At 42.9% G+C, this 21,819-nt stretch overlaps 1 pseudogene; it reads right to left on the bottom strand.

The window, feature by feature from the left end:
- Positions 1–5,615: 5,615 nt before the first annotated feature.
- On the bottom strand, positions 5,616–11,637 carry LOC116457424 (sepiapterin reductase-like; annotated as a pseudogene).
- Positions 11,638–21,819: the final 10,182 nt, after the last annotated feature.

Consider the following 21,819-nt stretch of genomic DNA (forward strand, 5'->3'; position numbering starts at 1 on the left):
GTGGGGGAGAGAGTATACAGGAATCCAGGGAACAAGGTCTATGCCCATTGGTTTGCCTTCTTCACAGCACAAACCATCCAAACCAAATGCGACAAATGGGCAGAATCTCATAAGTATTCCAGCTCTTCACTTCCCTAGTTTGATTACATTGTCCTGGATGGCATTTGGAACTCAGTTCAGGGTGCATATAGTTGAATTATACAATTTGCTGATATGCAATTAACTGGAGTAGCAACACATTCAATCTAATGGGGGCCAGACAGAGACTGCATAATTCTTGGGAGCACAAGCTGATTGTGCAGTTAAGTGATATGCACTTAAGAGAAGTGCACCACATCTATCTGATCCCATTTCTTCCAATAGATTCCTCACGGCACTTTACCCCAGCCTTTCTGCTTTTATGGTCAAATATACTGTAACCTGTATCTACTTGAAATGAGAACCTTACAGTTAGTATGTAGATTGGGGTTTCATTTCTTTTAAAAAAATCAATCTTTTAAAATCTTGACTCTTGGATACATAAATGGGTAGGCAAATGAGAAAAGAAAAGGGCAAATCTGAGGTTCAGCATGTCGTGGTCTCAGGGATAGGAAACAACACCAGAATTGTGAAACTTAGGATGCTTCATTTTTAGTTTCTTTTCTTTCTTTCTTTTTTTTTTTCGTTTGGTTAGGAGTTTGTTTCAAATGCAAATGTGAGGTGCATGAAAATATTTCTTTTTAAAAGCAAAGGACTTTGAACTCAGTATTTTTTAACTTGAAAATGGATATTGTAGAAAGGCAGTCCTTTTATGAGAAACTTCAATTAAATGACAGTTCATTTGGGAGAGCCAGTTTTAAGTTACTGTCATAATGATGGATTGTTAATTTAATTTGGCAGGTTTTACTATTTCACTGTATGCTTGCTGCATGCCCTGGATTGACCTAAATTCTTTGGGGACCCCAAGAAATATAAAATATGGCTGCTTATCTTCAGCCTTCTTGGGAGGTCATGACCCATGCATACAAAGTAATTGAAGAACCATGAAACATAGCATATTATTAGGTGTCAAAAATGGTTGTTAATGAGACTAACAGGTAAAAGAAATCAGAGAAGGGGATAATAAACTGGGCTAGAGTTTTTCATCTCTAGAGGGAGACAGGGAGAAGCAAGAATTAGTGCTTCGCTTATATTAGATCGATCAAAAAACTCTGTAAGGGTATTACTATCCCCCATTTACAGATGAAAAAACTAAGGCCCAAGGATATTAAGGAACTTGTACATGATCCACAGGTAGTAGGAAATGGAGTCAGAATTTAGAATTAGGTTTGTCTGTCTCCACAATTCCTTTTCGGAGGTTTTAAGCAAGAGGCCATGGCAGATAGGCTGTGGAGGATTCAGACATCTGCCAGGAGAATGAACTGTGTGACCATCTTGATTCCACCCAGCCTTGGGGTCCTGTGGTCTGGAAAGATTTCAAGAAGCAAGTGGGAGTTGTGGTCTCAGTTTTGGGGGAACTCTTTCTTATCTAGGAGAGGAGATGCCAGCCTTGTAGATGCAGATTTTCCTGGGTTGAATAGATTTTTACAAGTTCAGCAAAATCAAATGTGCTGATTAAGAAAAGAACAGAGTAACCCAGCATTTGTGACTGGTTTGGTGGGTCAACAAGAGAGAACGACAAAGATTATTGTCGTCAAATAGCCTTTCCCGAGAGGGCCACACAGTCGTCAAATTCCCTATCCCTAAAGGGAAATCTGCTCATGGTCCACCAAGAATGGGGAGCCAGATATGACTGGGGCCAGCTGGGACTGAATTGGTCCCTGTGTTTTAGATTTGCATCAAAAGTACTTGATACCCCTACTCAGGATTTCACAAAACTGCAATCAGATAGCCAGGGCTGTATTCTCATCTGGAAGCTTGACTGGGAAAGATGACTTTTAAGATTATTCAGATGGTTGACAAAATTCAGTTCCTTGCAGCTATAAGACTCATGGTGGCCTACTTCTTCAGTGTCAGTATACTTTTGGAGAGCATTTTATAATTTGCAAATTCTTTTTCATTCTAAAATTCAGCACAAATATGCTCCTTCTACTGTCATCTAAGGAGTCCATCATTCAAACAGTTGCCCAAACTGAAATTCTGAAAGTTACCCTTGATTCCGCTCAATTCCTCAGTTCATTAGCAAGTCGTATGGGCTACACCTCCAGAATAAATCCTGACTCCAATAACTAGTTTCCACTTCATAGTCACTACCATTAACCAAGCCACTACCATCTTATCTAGCCTAATGCAACTACTTTCTTGCTTTGTTGTTGTTTGTTCTTGTTTTTTTTTTTTTTTTAGAGACAATGTCTTCCTCTGTCACCCAGGTTAGAGTGCAGTGGCACAATCACAGCTCACTGCAGCCCCAACCTCCCACACTCAAGCAATCTTCCCATCTTTGCCTCCCTTTGTAGCTAGGGCTACAGATGCACACCACCACGCCCGACTACTTTTTTCAGTTTCTGAAGAGATAGGGTCTCACTACGTTGCCCAGACTGGCCTTGAACTCCTGGGCTCAAGTAATCCAACAACCTCAGCCTCCCAAAGTGCTGAGATTACAGGTATAAGCTGCTGCGCCCAGCCTGCAACCACCTCCTTACTGCTCTCCCCACTTTCCCTCTAGTCCCACCAAATCCATTCTCCACAGAGCAGCCAGGAAGTGCATAAAACATGAAAATAAGATCATCACGCCGGGCGCGGTGGCTCACGCTTGTAATCCCAGCACTTTGGGAGGCTGAGGCGGGCGGATCACGAGGTCAGGAGATCGAGACCACGGTGAAACCCCGTCTCTACTAAAAAATACAAAAAATTAGCCGGGCGTGGTGGCAGGCGCCTGTAGTCCCAGCTACTCGGAGAGGCTGAGGCAGGAGAATGGCGTGAACCTGGGAGGCGGAGCTTGCAGTGAGCCGAGATTGCGCCACTGCACTCCAGCCTGGGTGACAGAGCGAGACTCCGTCTCAAAAAAAAAAAAAAAAGAAAAAAAAAAGATCATCACTTTGGCCGGCCGGGTGCAGTGGCCCATGCCTATAATCCCAGCACTTTGGGAGGCTGAGGCAGGCGGATCACTTGAGGTCAGGAATTCGAGACCAGCCTGGCCAACATGGTGAAACCCCGTCTCTACTAAAAAAAAATACAAAAAAATACAAAAAATTAGCCGGGCATGATGGCAGGTGCCTGTAATCCCAGCTACTCAGGAAGCTGAGTCAGGAGAATCGCTTGAACCCGGGAGGTAGAGGTTGCAGTGAGCCAAGATCATGCCTCTGCACTCCAGCCTGTGCGACTGAGTGAAACTCTGTCACAAAATAAAAAAAAAAAACATCACTTTCTTATTCAAAACCTTCCTCATAGCTTCTCATTGGGATTACAAAAAAAATCAAATTCAAGTACCTTCATGATCTGGTCCCTGCTTGCCTCTGTGATTTTATCTCCGTCTACTCTCCTCCTTGGTCAGCATGTTTTGGCCATGCTGGGTGCCTTCTGTTCCACAAATATAAGATGACCTGTCTGACTCACAGTCTTTTCACTTACTCTCCTGTCCAACTGGAATTCACTGTCCCTAGACCTGCACATGGCTGGCTACTTTTCACTGTTCAGTTATCAGTTTGAAGTCATCACTTTACAGAGAACATCTCTGGCCACTTTTAGGCAAAGTAACAACCACCTCTGAACTTAAAATCGCCCTTCATCCCATCACTCAATTTCCTTTTTCTCATAGCACGTGTTACTGTCCAAAAATAACTTCTTCCTTCTTTCCCTTTTCCCTTTCCTCCTTCTCTTTCTGCCCCCATTCTTTCTCTCCCCATTTACTTACATATCTATTTTCTTTTCTTTTTATCTCCCTCTTGTCACCCAGGCTAGAGTGCAATGGCATGATCTCGGCTCACTGCAACCTCCACCTCCTGGGTTCAAGTGATTCTTCTGCCTCAGCCTCCCTTTGAGATAGCGTTTTGCTCTTGTTGTCCAGGCTGGAGTGCAATGGCGTGATCTCAGCTCACTGCAACCTCCGCCTCCCAGGTTCAAGCCATTCTCCTGCCTCAGCCTCCTGAGTAGCTGGGATTACAGGCATGCACCACCACGCCCGGCTAATTTTTTGTATTTTTGTATTTTGTATTTTTAGTAGAGACGAGGTTTCACCATGTTGGTCAGGCTGGTCTCGAACTCCTGACCTCAGGTGATCCACCCACCTTGGACTCCCAAAGTGCTGGGATTACAGCCGTGAGCCACCACACCTGGTGGCTCTTTTTTACCTGAATAATGCCGTGTCTTCTTTCTAGAAAATATGCTCCATGAGGAACTTTCAGCACTGTGCCTGGCACGTAATAGATATTCAGTAAGAACTTATGGGATAAATAAATGAACCTTGTAAGGAGGACATTAAAGGGATTATTAACTTCCATTTTAATTGGAAATATTAGATCATTTCCCAAAGTCAGAATATTGTCTGGTGTTTCCCCATGAGTCCTCCAAAGACTGGGACCATGTTTTCTACATTTTTGTTGTCCCAGCAGTCACTGGTATGTAGTGCCAAGGAAGAGGATAAAGCAGTAGTTAGTGAATTGGAATCCTGAGTGCTCTACTGTGTGTTACCTTGGGCAGGTTATTAAACTTCTCTGTGGCACGATTTCTTCATACATAAAATGGGGATAAAAATAGTACTTGCCTTATAGGGTTATGAAAATCAATTCAATTCATATAGGTAAAGCTCGTAGCTCAGTGGTCCACACATATGAAGGGCAATAGATGTTCTTCTTCACTCACTTTTGCCTCCCTTTTCTTGTTCTAGGCATTTAATTAATATTTGCATTAAATTGTTGACCTTTCTATAGTCTTCAAACTGTTTTAATGAGTCATCGTATTTCTTTTCAGTTTCTCTAATCCCAAGCAGGGCTTCTTTCTTGACTTCAATCACTCACTCCGAGAAAGGTAGCAATGTTGCCTTAACTGAAAAGATTAAGTAACACTCTCCCTTTTTTTTTTTTTTTTTTAATTTTATTTGTATCTGCCTTGGCCATGTACGTAGACACCCAAGGGCTCCTTCTCCCAGCCTGGGGGAGGGGTGGTGGATTCTGGAGGAAGGAGACATCAGAGTGAGGACACGAAGTTCAACAGAAGGTGCTGCTCCCCTCAGCAGGGGGCACCTGTGTGAACAGGGACTTGTGCCCTCTGCTCTTCCTCCCCACCAGGCCATCTTCGAATCTGCATGCATCCTCCTATTTGACTCAGGTCACTCTTCCCTCTCCCCATGGACTAGCTATGAGCAGGAGACACAACCTCCTCTCTTGTGTTTTTCAGCTTCTTTTCCTGCTCTTCCCATCCCTTAAATTCTATTCCTGGGGATAGAGACATGAACACCCATAACCTCTCTCCTAAGCCTCCTCATAATCCAGGGTGCCAAGTCCAGATTCCAGACAACTGGTAAGGCCAGCGACCTGGAAGCTCATCACAGCAGGCTACGTGTGAGAGTAGGACAGTAGACATGAGTGTTCATCTGTGTAAGGCAGGACTGCCACCATGGCAGGGTGTGGGGAGCCACGGGGCTCTGGGGTGTGTCTGAAAGTGGGGGCAGAAAGGTTTAGGAAGCCAAAGACGTGGGCTTATTTATCGTCGAAGTCCACATGTGCTCCAGACTTGAACACCTCCTTTTGCAGCAAGCTCAGCCGTTTCTGGGCTGACACCCTGCAATCCACTAGCTCTCCCTTTGCCTTCAGCTCCTGCAGCCTTTTCGCATGTCTGGGTCCATGGAGGTCTACCGGGCTAACCGCTGGGACACGTCTGTGTCCAGAGGACCTGGGGCCTAGTTCGGCACCCTCACATTAGGTTCCTCCGACGCCAGGACCTGGAACAGAATGTTACCAGCAGCCTTTCCCGCACAGTACAGCGCTCAGCCTTTGAAGGGCTGCAGGGCACAGAGGGTTGAGATGTTAACCACCGTTCTGCTGAGGCCAGGACTGGTTGGGAAGGCCTTCAAGACGCTGCAAGTATGGCAGAGAGAGCATGGAGGTCAAGTTCAGCGCTCAGTCTTTGTTCACTTGAGTGGAGTCACCCAGGTCCACGAAGCTTTTGGACACATCCCCAGGAGAGCCCGCGTTGTTGATGAAGAGCAGTCGCTGCAGCTCCTCGGTCCTGGGGAGCTGACGCAGGGCCCCAAGCAGCGGGCTGCAAGCCAGCCTCCGCGCCCAGGTCTGAGGGCACCCGCACCACGCGCAAGCCAGACCGCCCGGCGCCCAGCTCGGCCTCCAGCTGCCGCAGCATATTGTCGTTGCGGGCGTTGAAGACCAGCACGCACCTCGGCGACAGCAGCGAGGCCAGGAGGCCCGGGTCAGCACAAATACAGCACGCCCCAGGCCGCCCTCCATGCAGCAGTCCTGATCATGAACTAAGTCCCTGATAAAGGGGGAAGGGGAAAGGAGCCGCCAAGGCTGGATAAAGTTTTGTCTTCAACTATGAGCGGAAATATTTAATATTTCGGGTCTTAGTCATTTCTAGAGACTCTAGCTCCTTGCTCGATTTTTAGAAACTTTTTTTTTTTTTAGACAGTCTCGATCTTGTAGCCCAGCCTGGAGTGCAATGGCCCAATCTCGGTTCACTACAACCTTCGCCTCCTGGGTTCAAGTGATTCTTCTGCCTCAGCCTCGCGAATAGCTGGGATTACAGGCGCGTGCCACCACACCTGGCTAATTTTTGTATTTTTAGTAGAAACGGAGTTTCACCATGTTGATCAGGCTGGTCTCGAACTCCTGACCTCAGGTGATCCGCCTGCCTTGGCGTCCCAGAGTGCTGGGATTACAGGCCTGAGCCACGGTGCCTGGCCAGGGCAATCCTTATCGTGCTTTCTTTAGAGATTGAAAGAATGCTCCCCTCTTTCCTCGTCTTTTATCTTCGGCACCCAGCTCTCAGTAGGTCCCTTAAAAATGCTAGTTTTATTCCCATCTCCATGCCCCGCCAAAATGGCTAGGTTTGAATTTCACTTCAAAAGTAAGAGTCAAACGAATGCTGATAGCAGCTTTACTCATAATAGTCAAAGATTAGAAGCAACCAAAGTTTTAACAATAGGTGAATGGATAAACTGTGCTCATGGCCTAGCCACACAATGGAATACTACTCAGTAAGAAAAAGGAATGAACTATCAATGCACACAGCAACATGGGTGAGTCTCGAGGACAGTATGCTGAGTGAAAGAAGTCACATACAGAAGAGTTCATACCATATGATTCTACTTATATGAAATGTTAAAGAAAAATCTAATCTAGAGTGACAGAAAGCTGACCAGTGGTTGCCAGGGGCTAGGGTTGTGAGTGGGGATAGACCAGCACAAAGGAATGGTTTTGTTTTTGATTTGTTTTGAGATGGTGTCTCGCTCTGTCACCCCGGCTGGAGCACAGTGGTGCAATCTTGGCTCATAGTAACCTCTGCCTCCTGGGTTCAAGCGATTCTTGTGCCTCAGCCTCCCAAGTAGCTGGGATTACAGATGTGCACCACCACACCCAGCTGATTTTTGTATTTTTAGTAGAGACGAGGTTTCTCCATGTTTGTCAGGCTGTCTCGAACTCCTGGCCTCAAGCGATCCACCTGCCTGGGCCTCCCGAAGTGCTGGTATTACAGGCATAGCCACCATACCTGGCCATTTTTGTTTAATTTTAATTTTTTTTTTTCAATTTCACTCTGAGCAAAGCATGTTGACACAAAGGAATCTTTTTGGATGACGGAAATGTTCTATATCTTGATTACAGTGGTGGTTACATAGGTGTATTGCTTTGTCAAAACTCATGGATGTGTACAATTAAAATGAGTGCATGTTATTGTATGTAAACTATACCTCAATGAAATTTGTTAGAGAGAAACAAGAATCAAGATAAAATGACAATACAGTTAAACCACACTTGATAGTTTCTGGTAATGGTGTTTTTTCCTTTTTATCCATGCTCTAAGGAAACAATAATGACAAGAAAAACCTTTGTTGTACAGATATTCCAGTAAGGAGCATTGGCCACTCCTTGGAGTGAGGAGGAGTTGTAGAGTGTTATGCTTTCATGGTTTGGGAAGGAGAACATCTGTTGTGTTCCATCAGCTTTGTTCCTTTGTTCCCAAAGGGTGTGGGGTGTATTCTGTTACTTTATAAAGCTTTCTCAAGTTCTGCCCATCTTCTTTCACTACCTCACTTTCCTCCTTTCATTTTCTTCCTTTCTTTGTAATTCTTGGCCTGCCAAGTTCTATGAAGTTCTGAATCACAGAAAAGCAGATCACCTCACATTCATCTGAAAACCCAGGTTTAAACAGGAAAAGTAAGCAGGAGATTTTCAGGCAATTGTCTTAAGATAATCCAAGTTGAAGTTCTGCTTTTTACTCTTTTCTCACCATCTGGATTTCTTTGCACAATTAAGGTTAATTCTTTATTACTCTCCTTGTCTGGCCCAGTGAAGAAACATGTGAGTTCCTGAGAGTTTGGAGCTTGTAGATCAGAAAAATAATGTTTACAAAATGTGTAAATACTTTGGAATCAGTTGTATTAAACAAATTTTTAAAAGAAATTATAATTTTTTTTTTTTTTTGAGACAGAGTCTCACTCTGTCACCAGGCTGGAGTGCAGTGGCGCGATCTCAGCTCACTGCAACCTCTGACTCCCTGATTCAAGTGATTCTCCCGCCTCAGCCTCCCAAGTAGCTGGGATTACAGGCATGCACCACCACGCCCGGCTAATTTTTGTATTTTTAGTAGAGACACGGTTTCACCACGTGGGCCAGGATGGTCTCGATCTCCTGACCTCGTGATCCGCCTGCCTCGGCCTCCCAAAGTGCTGGAATTACAGGCATGAGCCATGGCGCCCAGCCAAGAAATTATAAAAAATTTTCATCACAAAAGATTAAAACAATGTAGAACTTTATAGAGTAAAATATGAAAACTGCCATGCCCAGAAATAACCATCTTAATTTTTTGGTGAGTACCTTTCTTGTTTATTCTCTATGTTTGTCTTCTGTCTTAAACATAAATATGCCATACTATAGGTACTGTTCTGCAACTTGCTTTTTTCAACTACCAATATTCTTATAAATCTTTTCATATCTGTACGTATATTATGTTGAAGCATATGAAATTGTTATTTATGTCAATAGCAGTAAAACATTGGCAGTTTCATATGGTTAACCTAATACATCTACTCCAGTATTTTAGTGGCTATATTGTATTGTAAGGTATGGTTGTAGCCTAATTTTTTAACAATTCCCCTGCTGATGGGCATTTAAGTTGTTTCTTCTTTATTTTGCTAAAATAAACAGAACTGTAATAAAAAAGAAATATATGAATATTTATATATGTATTTAGGTGTATATATATCTTTATGTATATACCTTTGCATATATATGTATGTATCTTTATATATTGTTCTATCTATTTTTGCATATATGTATCAGCATTTCTGTAGAATAGATTGAGTAGACTCCTAGACATGTAACTGTGGGTCAAGGGGTTTACACATTTTACATTTTGATAATTATGAACAAAGTGTCCTCTAAAATGTCACTAACAATTCATATCCCCAGAGTGTCCTTTCCCCCAACACCCTCAATAATCTTATGGGTAAATTGGTTTTTGAGGCATTTCAAAATGGGTTATTTTATTCAGCAAAAGATGTAAGGAAGATCTGCTTATGTCCAGCTCTGTGCTTAGCCTGGAAAGTAAACATGTGTGTAATTAATGTGGTCACTGCCTTCACAGTGTGTTTATTCTGATTGGTGAGACAAGACTAATGCACACACAACACAGTTGCAATGATTTCAGTGTCATAATTACCAATCATCTCTAGCGAGATTAATTAAAAATACACCAACTGCTTACACTGAGGCTCCATGGAAATCAGACAGAACTGAGTGGCACTCTGAGTTCCTTCACTTACTACGTGGGTGGCCCTGAGTTTCTTTATTCGTAAAATGGGGATAATAATAATATTAGCTTGGTGCAAAAGTAATTGAGGTTTTTGCCATTAATTTCAATGGCAAAACTGCGATTACTTTTGCACCAACCTAATAGTTTCTTTTCTTCTTCCTTTTTTTTTTTTTTTTTTTGAGACAGAGTCTTGCTCTGTCACCCAGTCTGGAGTGTGGTGGTGTGATCTCGGCTCACTGCAACCTCCGCCTCACAGGTTCAAGCGATTCTCCTGCCCCAGTCTCCCAAGTGCTGGGATTACAGGCACACAACACCATGCCCAGCTAATTTTTTGTATCTTTAGTAGAGACGGGGTTTCACCATGTTGACCAGGCTGGTCTCAAACTCCTGACCTCGTGATTTGCCCGCCTCAGCCTCCCAAAGTGCTGGGATTACAGGCATGAGCCACCGTGCCTGGCCCCTAATAGTTTCTTTATAGGGTGGTTGTGAAGATTAAATGTACAGTGCTTGGCACTTAGCAAGAACTCCATGGAATGTTAGCCATTGCCATTTGCCTTCACTTTGAGAGCACCTGCCAGCCTCACGGGCCTATCATTACCCCTTGAAGGATGTGGCATCAAGTACTGGATACAAATATTTCTCATGTGGTGTGTCTAACCCTGAGGGCATTGGGACCATTGTCCCCCTCTTTCAACATTACACTCCTACTAGTACAGTTTGGTTGCTAAGGTTTCCGCTCTAGTTATTTTGTATTCTAAAAACTTTAAACATTCTCTGTGCTTTCAAACAGGGGGATGCACATTGCTCTTTCACAATGCCCTGATTCTTGGTTGAAAAAGGGCCACTTCAATTAAAATATAAAATTATATTTTAGAAAGAAGACAGTAAGGGGAGACACTGTAGATATTTTTAACCCAGAATAGGATGGTGCAAAGTTAAGCCATGGAGATACCATAGCTTATCCTAACAAGACAAATTCGCTGCATTCATTAGTAATGTTTCAGAAGCTGTTTTCTTCCAGGTATGTACATTTTGTGTTCACTGTGGTAGCATAAGCAGCTGGGTGGAAAAGTGCTTGGTCCATTATGCATGACCATGAAAGGACTGTAGTCCATAAACATACAGCTTCCTTCTCTAGTACATTTATTAAATCTGTTCCAATTAATTGCCCATCCGATGCTCAGGTGGTTGTAGCAACTGCTGCTCAACGGAAATTGTGAGAAAAGATCAGATAAATGTAAACAATGGACATTCTAACAAGAGGGCATTGTCCCTACTGGAAAATCATTAGGAGGAAGGACTTTGGTGCACGTAAGTTGCCTTTGGAAAGAGGCATCTCCATCAGCTGCTAAGGATACCCTGACAACATGGATAGGTCTGGATTGACAGGCAGCAGCAAGGAAATGCTAAAAATGCCACTTAAAGGCAGGGCTGAAACCACTGCTGCTCACTCAGACCCAAGGTTTTCTGTGTTGGGAGTCCATTGGCATAATTATTTGTCACGAATGAAGTGATTCACAGGCTATCTCAAGTAGGTTATCTGTTCTCCCCGAGAGAGTCTTGACCTACTTAGGCTTATTGGATTCCTTTGACTATTTCATGAAAGTTCTAGTCTTTTTCCCCAGTAAAATAACCTTGCTCATACATACCTAGGATTTTGCTTATAATCTCTGGGGTTTCATAGATGCCCCAGAAGTACCAGGGACCCTGGATTAAGAAATCCTGCTTTGTGCTCATTTCCTGTTTTCTTCACCCTTTCCTTCTAGCGGCGTCAATCGTAGTTTTTCCTTCTCAGGATGAATGTCTACCGACCTTCATCCCACAGAGTTGATCCTTCCTTCAAGCCTGGTTCATGTTTCACCCTTTTGGAGCTCTTTGTGCTCCGAGCTCCGTGGGCATTTGGAGTTGGTAACTCTTAATTTAGTACCCAATCGTTTCTAGGACTACCTGATTATATCTAGCGCTAGCACAGCATTTATAAATTCATTCATTCAACACATGTTTAATGAATGCCTACTATGTGCCAGACACTGTTCCCAGACACTTATTGTACTCTATGATAATCAGTATCATACAGCATTTATACATTCATTTATTCAACACATATTTAATGAGTGCCTACTATGTGCCAGGCACTGTTCCCAGACACTTATCGTACTGCACTATAATCAGTATTATACAGCATTTATACATTAATTTATTCAACAGATATTTAATAAGTGCCTACTATGTGCTAGGCACTGTTCCCAGACACTTATTGTACTGCACTATAATCAGTATTATACAGCATTTATACATTAATTTATTCAACAGATATTTAGTAAGTCCCTACTATGTGCTAGGCACTGTTCCCAGACACTTATCGTACTGCACTATAATCAGTGTTATACAGTCAGCTTGCCAACTTCCCCACTAGACTATGTCCATGGAGGCAAGGATGGGGTCTCCCACTTTGCCACATCTTCTCCTTCTTTATTCTCACTCGTCTGTCAAGGCTCAGCTCCAATACCATCCCTTCTGGGATTGATTAGGCAATCTCTTCAGTGCTCCTCTGGTGCCCGGTGCTGACCACTGTTAGAGCTCCTACCACATTATTTTGAAGTCATTTGTTCCCATATCTGTGTCCCGTGGTGTAGTCTCCTCCATGCTAGGGTCTTCCACCCAGTACAGAGCCTGGCAATGGGAAAACTCAGTAAATATTTGTTAAATATCTAAATTTTCTCTCACCTCCATGCCTTCAAACATGCTTTTCCCTCTGCCTGAAATACTCTTCCTTCCTTTACTGTTTGCAAATTCCTATCAATCTAAATATCACTTCCTCAGGAAAGTTTTTTTGATCTGTAGATGAAGTTAGGTGCCCTCACACAATGCTCTCAACGTAACTTTGGACTTCCTCTAACATTGTACTTTATTGAATGATCCTCCCTCAGTATTCTCAGGGGATTGGTTCCAGGACCCCCTTGGATACCAAAATCTTCTGATACTCAAGCCCCTTACATAAAATGGCATAGTATTTGCATGTCACCTATGCACATCCTCCTGCATACTTTATTTTTATGTTATTTTAAAATTTTTTACTCTCATCTAATTTTACATTTTTATCTTAAAAAAATTTTTTTTTGCCAGAATGCCATTGACAGAGGGCACCTGTATACTTTAAATCATTTCTACATTACTCGTAATACCTAATATAATGGAAATGCTATGTAAATAAGTTGTTATATTTTTTATTTATATTATTCTTTTATATTTTTTATTTATATTATTCTTTATTTTTTTATTTATATTATATATTTTTATTTATATTATTCTTTATTGTTGCAGTTTTTTTTTGTTGTTGTTTTTTCTGGCTGTTTTCGATCTGTGATTGGTTGAATATATGAATGTGGAACCTGCGGAAATACAGCGCTGACTCTACTTCCTTGTTTGATATTTACATTCCTTGTTAGCATATCAGCTTCAGTAGGGCAGGGGTCATGGCTGTTTTATTTGCCTCTGTATAGCCAGGGACTAGGATATTGTACTGTCCTTTACTACTCAAAGTGTGGTTCACAGGCCAGCAGCATCGGCATACCCTCTGAGTTCGCTAGCAGTGCAGGCTCCCACGCTCTGTCCCAGACCTATTGAAACAGAATCCACAGGTGATTTACATATGTGTTAAGGTTTGAAAAGCAGTGGTCTAGTACAAAAGCATTCAATCAATAAATGCCAAATGAATAATGAGTTGAATTGAACAAAATGGAATCAATTTACTTTTGGCACCCCTATTGTCTAAGCACAGGGCCTAGCTCAAAGTAGGCACTCAGTAGTGTTTGAGGAAGGAATATTGTCTTCCACTGTTCTGCATGCACTGTGTTTTCTTCAACTAGCTTATAAGCCAAACGTTAGGGCCTTTCTTCTTAATCTCTATAACTTGAAACTCCTCACTGAATGCATAGTAGACATTCAATAGGGATTCAAAGCCAACCTGATACTTCAATGTTGGGTAATATATTATCTACCAGGTTGGATTCAAGCAAGAGAGTTTGAGGTGTGGGCTGTGTGAAGTGACCAGGGATGTTTCCAGTTGTCTGGAGACCGTCATGGCTTGATAGCAGTGCTTTTAGTCTCAAGCTTTATTTCCGTAAAGAATAGCTCATGAAGGGCAGCAGAATGGAGAAGAGGCCATATCAATGAGAACCTGGATTTCTGGTTTTCACTCTTTTCTCAGGACACTGTTTGGTTTGAAGAGGCCTAATTATGCCACTTCTACCAGCAAAACCAGTGGAACAGATCCTTCTGAGTAGTATGTTTTAGTGTAATTCCCTCTTCCAGAGTTTCTCAAGGAAAAAACATTTGCTTATTGGCATTTGGTCTTAGTATTAGGACAACTTACAGACTGTGGGCAAAGGCTGTGTGAAAGTAGGCATATTGATGCATAAGGTTATTTTTTTATAACTAGGTGAAAGGTAAAAGTTGGATTAAAATTATATTAATTCATGTAGTGAATATTCTTGATGCTTTGGGTAAACATTGCACTCTGTTAAACCTGGCAGACACTTCTTGAGAGCCTCCTGAGCCCAGCGCTGCAGATTTAATCATTGGCCTTGACGAAATCAAGGCTAGACAGGGAGTCTGTATCCTGATTTGTTTTAAAAGTATATTTATTAGAATGTCAAAATCTAAGAGGTGTGGTAAGAACTTATGTTTCTTTAAATTTGTGGGATTTTAGAAAGAATAATTGGAATCTTGAAATTCCGCAGTGCTTGATCTTTAAATTGTAGATCACGAACTTTCCAAAATAGTTTCAAGATTATCCTGCATTGGAAGGAGTCAGGTAGAACAGCAGAGATGGCCATCAAACAGTGTCTCTCTGGCTGTGCCCTGCCTGCTCTGTGAGTATGTCCACCATCTTTTTCTATCTGACAGTTCTGGAAGAATTCAAGGAGGTTCTCACATGTGATTCATTTAGTGGTCCTTGGGTGCTCAGTGGTGGACACCGTTTTGGTCCTTTCCTTCTCTTGTTCCTTGTAATGAATCTTCTTTCACAACAAAAGCTGGAGTCCTGGGTCACCAAACACACTCTAGTTACAGGCCCACTAGAGGCCTGTCACTGCCACTTGGTGCCAGCAGGCGCGTATGGCAATGCCTTTGTTGGGACACCCTCCAATTCTAGCACTGCCACCCACTCTGACTTCAGATACATTTGACGCCTTTCCTCTCCTTCCTCGCCTGTGCCCAAAAGTCTCTGAAACAAAACCGGAGCTCACACCTGAACCTAGTTAGCAATCTGATCAGGAGCCAAGTCAACAAGGAATTTGGGAGTCACAGCCCTTCTGTTCCCCACTTCATATCCCCTGCTTGCAACCTCATCAAGGCAGGAGAGGCCTGACATGAGGAGTCTGATTTTTTGTTCAGATGTCCCAGATTGTGCCCGTTTTCACTCTTACTTTCCATCTCCTTGGGAGGAATAGACTTAAAATAGACTTAAGGAAGCTATTATGTAGGTGTATTTGTAATAGGACATATGTCTATGCTCCCCACACCCCGCAAAGCCCAGAGAAACACTCCTTTTATCCCTACAGTTAGCTCTAGCCTCCAGGGAGGAGCAGATTTCCCGAGGCTGTTTGTCCTAGACTGTCCCATTCCCAGTAGGGGTCTGAGCTGTTTGGTTTTATTGCCCACCTTATAAATGAGAACAGTCCGGTTTGATCAAGAGGTTAAGAATCCAGACCATGTGGCCAGCACACAAAGCAGTAAGGAGCAAAGGCTTTGGTAGTCAGAGCTGGACTCTAAACTGACTGCCACTTTCTTATCCAGTCTAAGACCCTGTTACCTTATCTATATAATGGGGAAATCCTTATGAAAGTGAGAAACATGAAGTAAGATTATATATATATATTGTGCTTAACTTAGGTCCTAAATCACAGTAATCACTCAATTATTGTTTGGTACTAATAATAACAAAAATAGCTAAGTGGTTTATTTTAAAATAGCAAACTCTGTAGCAATAGTGTTATAACATGTCTTCTTGTCTCCAGCTCCTTACTCTCCGCAATCCATTTTTTATTCAGCTGCTAGATTCATCTCCCTAGAACATTGTGATCATATTACACCCCATGTGAAAATGTTAGATCGCTTCTTATTACTTACACCTAAAGTCCGAAGTTGTCTTTGCATTCGGGCCCGTTGGTCTGGCCCCAACAAAACATTACCCCCGTTTCTCCACTACTCCTCTTCACACCTCCTCCACTCCAATTAAAATAAACCAACATTCTTCATGTACACCCACACCCTGCACACTGTTTGTTCTTTTTTATCCAGAATCCAGATCTTATCTCTCTTTTGATGCCTGGCTTAAGTGCCACCTCCTCCACTAAGACTTCTCCAGCCCATAATAAACCTCATAGCTCTTGATGGACCCCTTGTCATCAAACAGATATCTAGGTAAAATTCGTGCTTAAAATTTATACGTGTATCTCTTACATCAGATGATTGATTTTAGCTATCTAATTCATCTTTATATTCCTAAACCAGAATTTCTCAACCTCAGAGCTATTGACATTTTGGGCCAAATAATTCCTTTGGGGGGTGAGTTACTGTGTGCATTGTAGAACATTCAGCAGCATCCCTGGCCTCTACTCACTAGATGCTAGTAGCACTCCAAAGCCCCAGTGGTGACAACCAAAAATGTCTCCAGACATTGTCAAATGTCCTCTGGAGTGCAAAATCACCCCCAGTTGAGAATCACTGCCCTAGATTCCAAACCATGGAGATTTGAACACAAATGGTTCTCAGTAAATGCTTATGAAAGGAAGGAAAGAGTTTGGCTTAGGCCCTTTTAAGTTTGAGACAATAGTGGAATATATAATTAATGATATTCTTTCAGCGTTTGGGAATAGAAGCACAGAGTTCCTTTGAAAGCTCAGAACTAGAGATTGATATTTGAATGCCACTGGCATAGAATCAGCTAATAGGCATTTATTGTGTTACATAATGTTTTGAAGTCCCGAGTCAGATAGGAATTGGGCTCCAACCACTGGCCTTACCATTGTAAACTGTCACCGTAGGTGAGTATTGGGACCCTTTTGAGCTTCAGTTCTCTTGTTTTGTAAAATGGGGGTAATAATTATAACTCGCATGGGGTTGCTCTGAGGATAAGTTAGGCAATGCATGTAAAGTGGTCATTTGAAAGCCTGGAATGTAGTAAGCACTTAGTAATAGTTCAGCATTATTATTAATATTGTGATTAATAATAATGATTATTTTTAATCCATTTCAGAGGTCATGACAGTATTATTTCCATTTTATAGACAGGTTGTGGTTAGAATCTGGATCTGCTAGGCCGGGCGCAGTGGCTCACGCCTGTAATCCCAGCACTTTGGGAGGCCGAGGCGAGTGGATCACCTGAGGTTGGGAGTTTGAGACCAGCCTGACCAATGTGGAGAAACCCTGTCTCTACTAAAAATACAAAATTAGCCAGGCATGGTGGCAGGTGCCTGTAATCCCAGCTACTCTGGAGGCTAGGCAGGAGAATCGCTTGAATCTGGGAGGTGGAGGTTGTGGTGAGCCGAGTTCGCGCCATTATACTCAAGCCTGGGCAACAAGAGTGAAATTCCACCTCAAAAAAAAAAAAAAAAAAAAAAAGAATCTGGATTTGCTTAATCCCCATCTTTCCCTGGATCATATTCATCTCACATAATGCACACAGCATCTCACTTCCCAGAAGGATCTTCACCTTTTCATTTGGAAACTGAGTGCTAACTGCCTATGGCAAAAATTCCTTTTCAATTGGTAAATAACATCTTCTTCTATAACTATCATTGGGAAACTCAGTAACTGCTTATTAAGTGCTTTGGGTAAATAGATGGAGGAGATATTGTATATAAGACACCTGTGTTGCCAAAACAAAGCACCTGCCTGTTTGTAGCTTACTAACCCACATGCTCAAAGATTCTGTCCCTTAGGCTTTAGGAAATGAATTCATAAGTTTAGCAACCATAGGCATTAGCTCCAGGCAGCGTTTGATTTTTGGAGTAGAGCAGCATGAGCAGAGGCTGTGGCCCAGAGCAGAAGCTGGGGCAGAAACCCAGGGACAGGCCAACAGGTGAGTCGGGGAAGCTAACTTCCTCCTGTGAGAGCTAGTCGGCTGAGGGCATCCAGCAGGCCAATGCACAATGAGTCTCCTGCCTTTAGAAAACAAACACCAGGCAGGTCAGGAAAATTTAACCCAAACCAGTTCTGTCATCAACAAACTGGCTGACCTGGGACAAGGCATTTAACCTCTTCAAGCTTCTGTTTATTCGTTGGCAAATGAGGGCATGGGATGAAATCGGTGGTTCTCATTCACTGCTCTGGCATATCGGAGGTGGAACGCGACTAGTCTACATGGTGCAGGATTTTTGTAGCAATTACTAGCCATCAAAAATGCCTGACAACTCATACATATACCTGAAAAAGTGTTGGGGTTGGGGGGGTTGTTTCTTTTTATCATATTAGGTTTCTGTTTTTTGATAGATTGGATTATTCAGTTCATTCATTCATTCATTCAAATGTTATTGCCTGAGCATGCTATGTGCTGGGCCTGTCCTGGGACCAGGTGCTGCCTTTGCTTTCAAATGGGGTTTACCTGGAACCAGTTAAAATTCCTAGGTCATAGGAGGTGACATGATACCTTTTCTCCTCCAAATAAGAATCGCTGAATCTGATATGACTGTGGGTGATCTGGTCATGGAAATCCCTGCTTCCCAGTCCTTACCACTTCTACCGACCCCCATTCCTATTGGCTACGAAATTCTCTACGCAATTATCAAAGTTCCCCCAGCCCCCACCGGGTTCCTGCAGACCCCGAGGCGTCTACTAGGTTTGCCTTCTGTTTCCTGTAGGTGGAGCCAGATCCCCTGGCTGAGAGGCCCCGGGCCTGCTCTCTGCGGCGGCCGCCGAGCGGTAGCTTTGCTCTCCAGCTCTCTTTTCCTCCTTCTCCCTCTCTCTTGTGCGGTCTCCCTCAACATCCAAACCAACCGAGTGCGTCTGAGGTGAAATCGTGCCAGACTTAGAGACGGCTGCCAGGTTTCTCTCAAGTCTTGGCTTAACAAAAGAAAGCAAATTACAAAAATGGAAATTTTCAAACTAGCGTTCAGTGGTATTCAAATCGACGTTTGGGTAGCGCACAGGCACAGACCGCATTCGTGCTATTTTGTGATTAAAATGATACCAAAAATACCTCCTTGCTTTGGTTTTCGTCTTCGAAAACGACTTCTTTCCTTCTTCTAATTTCCCCCTTACTTTTGGGAGCGGCAAACCCCTGACCACTCTAGAATTGCTAACATTTGGACCGGCGTCTGTTGAAATCTTGCCTCTGCTGACTTTTTTTTTTTTTTTTTTTTAAGAGTTGAACTTTAAAAATGTGTGCACTTTGCAGCCTGGGGAAATACAGATAAAGAAGTTTCTAGGCACTTTCCCAGGAAGTTCTGTGTTTTGTGTGAGGAACTACAAGTTCTATGACAGTGCATAAATCGTCTTTACGTCTCATCTTGATACAGGGAGCAAACCTGAATGCGCGTCTTGCCAGAATGCAGGCTACCTCGTTCTCCTTTGAGCGTGGATTGTGTGCTCTGTCTCATGCTTTTAAAACATGGGTTTAAGGTGGCCATTGAGTTGGATCTTGAATGATTTTACTTAACATGAAGTTTTATAAAGAGCTTGATTGACCACGTCCTGCTCGATTATTTTCGCGGTTGCTAGACAAAGCCCTGTCCCACGTGGGTTTGTGAGAAAGGTGCTCTCATCATCACCCCACCCCCAAGACTGCCCTGTTTCTTTCCTTGGAAGCTGTGTTTGCAGTGCCTTCTTACACAGCTGTGTTTGCAGTGCCTGGAGACAGGTGGGGGAGCAGTCTTGGAGGCCGAAGCTGCCAATTCCTTCTCTAAGGACTGTCTGAATAGCTATTAAATTTTAAAGCTCACACGCACGCACACACTTGTTTTGTTTGTTTTTGGTGGTGTTCACTCACTATGCCTTCCCGTTTGTTGTACAAGGGCAGCTGCACCAGTTTGCCAGAGTGAGATTAAATGTCACAGACAGACATTCTATTGTGTGCATTCGCCAGCCCACATAAGCATCACCTTGGGCCACTGCCATGTCTTTCTAGGCGCCTCAGGAAGCTGGGTCCTGTAGCCTTGGCGGAGTTGTGGGACTGCTTATGAATTTCGGGAAAGAGGTTCTCCCATCTGGATAGGTAAACTCAAAGCTCCCACGAGCACTGCAATACTCAGGCAGTAGTCACATCAAGAGGTTCTTGTTGGTTTGGGCCTACACGAATTAGGATTCTCTACCTGGCACAAGTGACTGTGGATAAATCAAGCTGCTAGTATTTTTCAGATTTCAGAATAGAGGGATGACATTTTAATCTGGAATCAGATACCCTGCTCTTTTACCCTTTAGCCCCAATACCCAGTGCTCTTCAGGACCCTCGTGCCCTTGCTTGTGCTGTTTCTTCCTCTGGGAATTTCTCCCCCATCCTCTTCTCTGCTAGTAAACTCTTGTTGGTCTTTCAAGGCTTGTCTCAAATACAGCCTCTTTGAAATCTTTCATAGCCATGCCCATGCACCGAATTTCCACCCCCTCCCTGTCATCTGTTAAATGTCGCTCTCTTGTGAGATCTATGTAACGTACTACATACTGCATAACTGTGTTATGCACATCTTGGTATGCCTCTTTCTCCCCTAATAGAATATACTCTTTGCCCAGGCAGGGAACACGTCTAATTTACCTCCTACTTCTCAGGCTAAAGATGCTCAGTAAAATCTTTTGAATGAATAAAGAAACATGCTTGGTTTTTCCATCAATTTCCAAGGGACAATTTATTTACTTTCAGGCTCTCCTAGTTCAATTGCCAGACACCTATAACCATGTCCGCAGAGCTGAGAGTAAGATTTTAAAGTTTATATTAAAGTCTGATGTTCATAGCTCAGAGACATTCTTCTGGCTTATGGTAAAGGAAAGTTTGATGGGCACGTTGGTGGAAAATTTCTGTCTTCCCAGCACCTGATTGATGCCTCTGTTCCTACAGAATCCAAAGAGAGCAGAGCACTCCCGCAGACATGGGAGCTTGTGAAAGTTGTGTAGCTCTCCTGCTGCTTTGGTGTAGTCTTGCGGGTTATACTAACAAGTTGTTATTCATTAGACTTTACTCATTAAGTCATTCAAACTAGAAACCTGAAAATGTCCTTGGAACCTCCCTCTCCCTCACTTCCCACATCCAGTTATCACCAAATCATGTCAGTTCTTCTCCAAAATATCTCCCAGATCTGCCCACTGTTCTCCATCCTTGCTATTGCTGTGTTCCAAGCCATTATCACTTCCCAGCTGGACAATTGCCAAAGCCTTCCAGTTAGTCTTTCTGCTTCTAGTCTTGCCTGCCTCCCATCATGTCATTCCCTGGCTTACCAGCTTTCAGTGACTGCACTTTGCATAATCCTTTGCATGGCCTTGTGTGGTCTGGCCCCCACTATCTTTTTAGCGGCTCTCTCACTGAATATACTAGACTTCAGGTCCTTGAACTTGCCAAACTCTTGCCTACTTCAAGGCCTATCCATATGCTTACTTGCCTACTTCTTTTGGGAATACTTTCTCTCAGCGTTCACTCTCTTGGATCACTTCTCATCTTTCAGAATTCAACATACATGGCACTTCCTTGGAAATGCAGTCCATGCTTCTCCTCTCTACTTCCTCCTTTCTGGATAAATCACATCCCCATTATTGTTACTCCCGATGCCCTATTTTTCCTTCGTGTTACTTATTAGTGGTTGCAATTATAAAAAAATTATTGATGTTTTTATGTATTTTATGTCTGTCTCTCCATCCACAGCAGATCAAATGAAGGCAGGGATCATGTCTCTTTGTTCAAAAGAGTTTGCCAGGAGACCCAGTGTCTAACAT

This window comes from Hylobates moloch, unplaced genomic scaffold (genome assembly GCF_009828535.3).
Source record: "Hylobates moloch isolate HMO894 unplaced genomic scaffold, HMol_V3 SCAFFOLD_18, whole genome shotgun sequence".
Lineage (NCBI taxonomy): Eukaryota > Metazoa > Chordata > Mammalia > Primates > Hylobatidae > Hylobates > Hylobates moloch.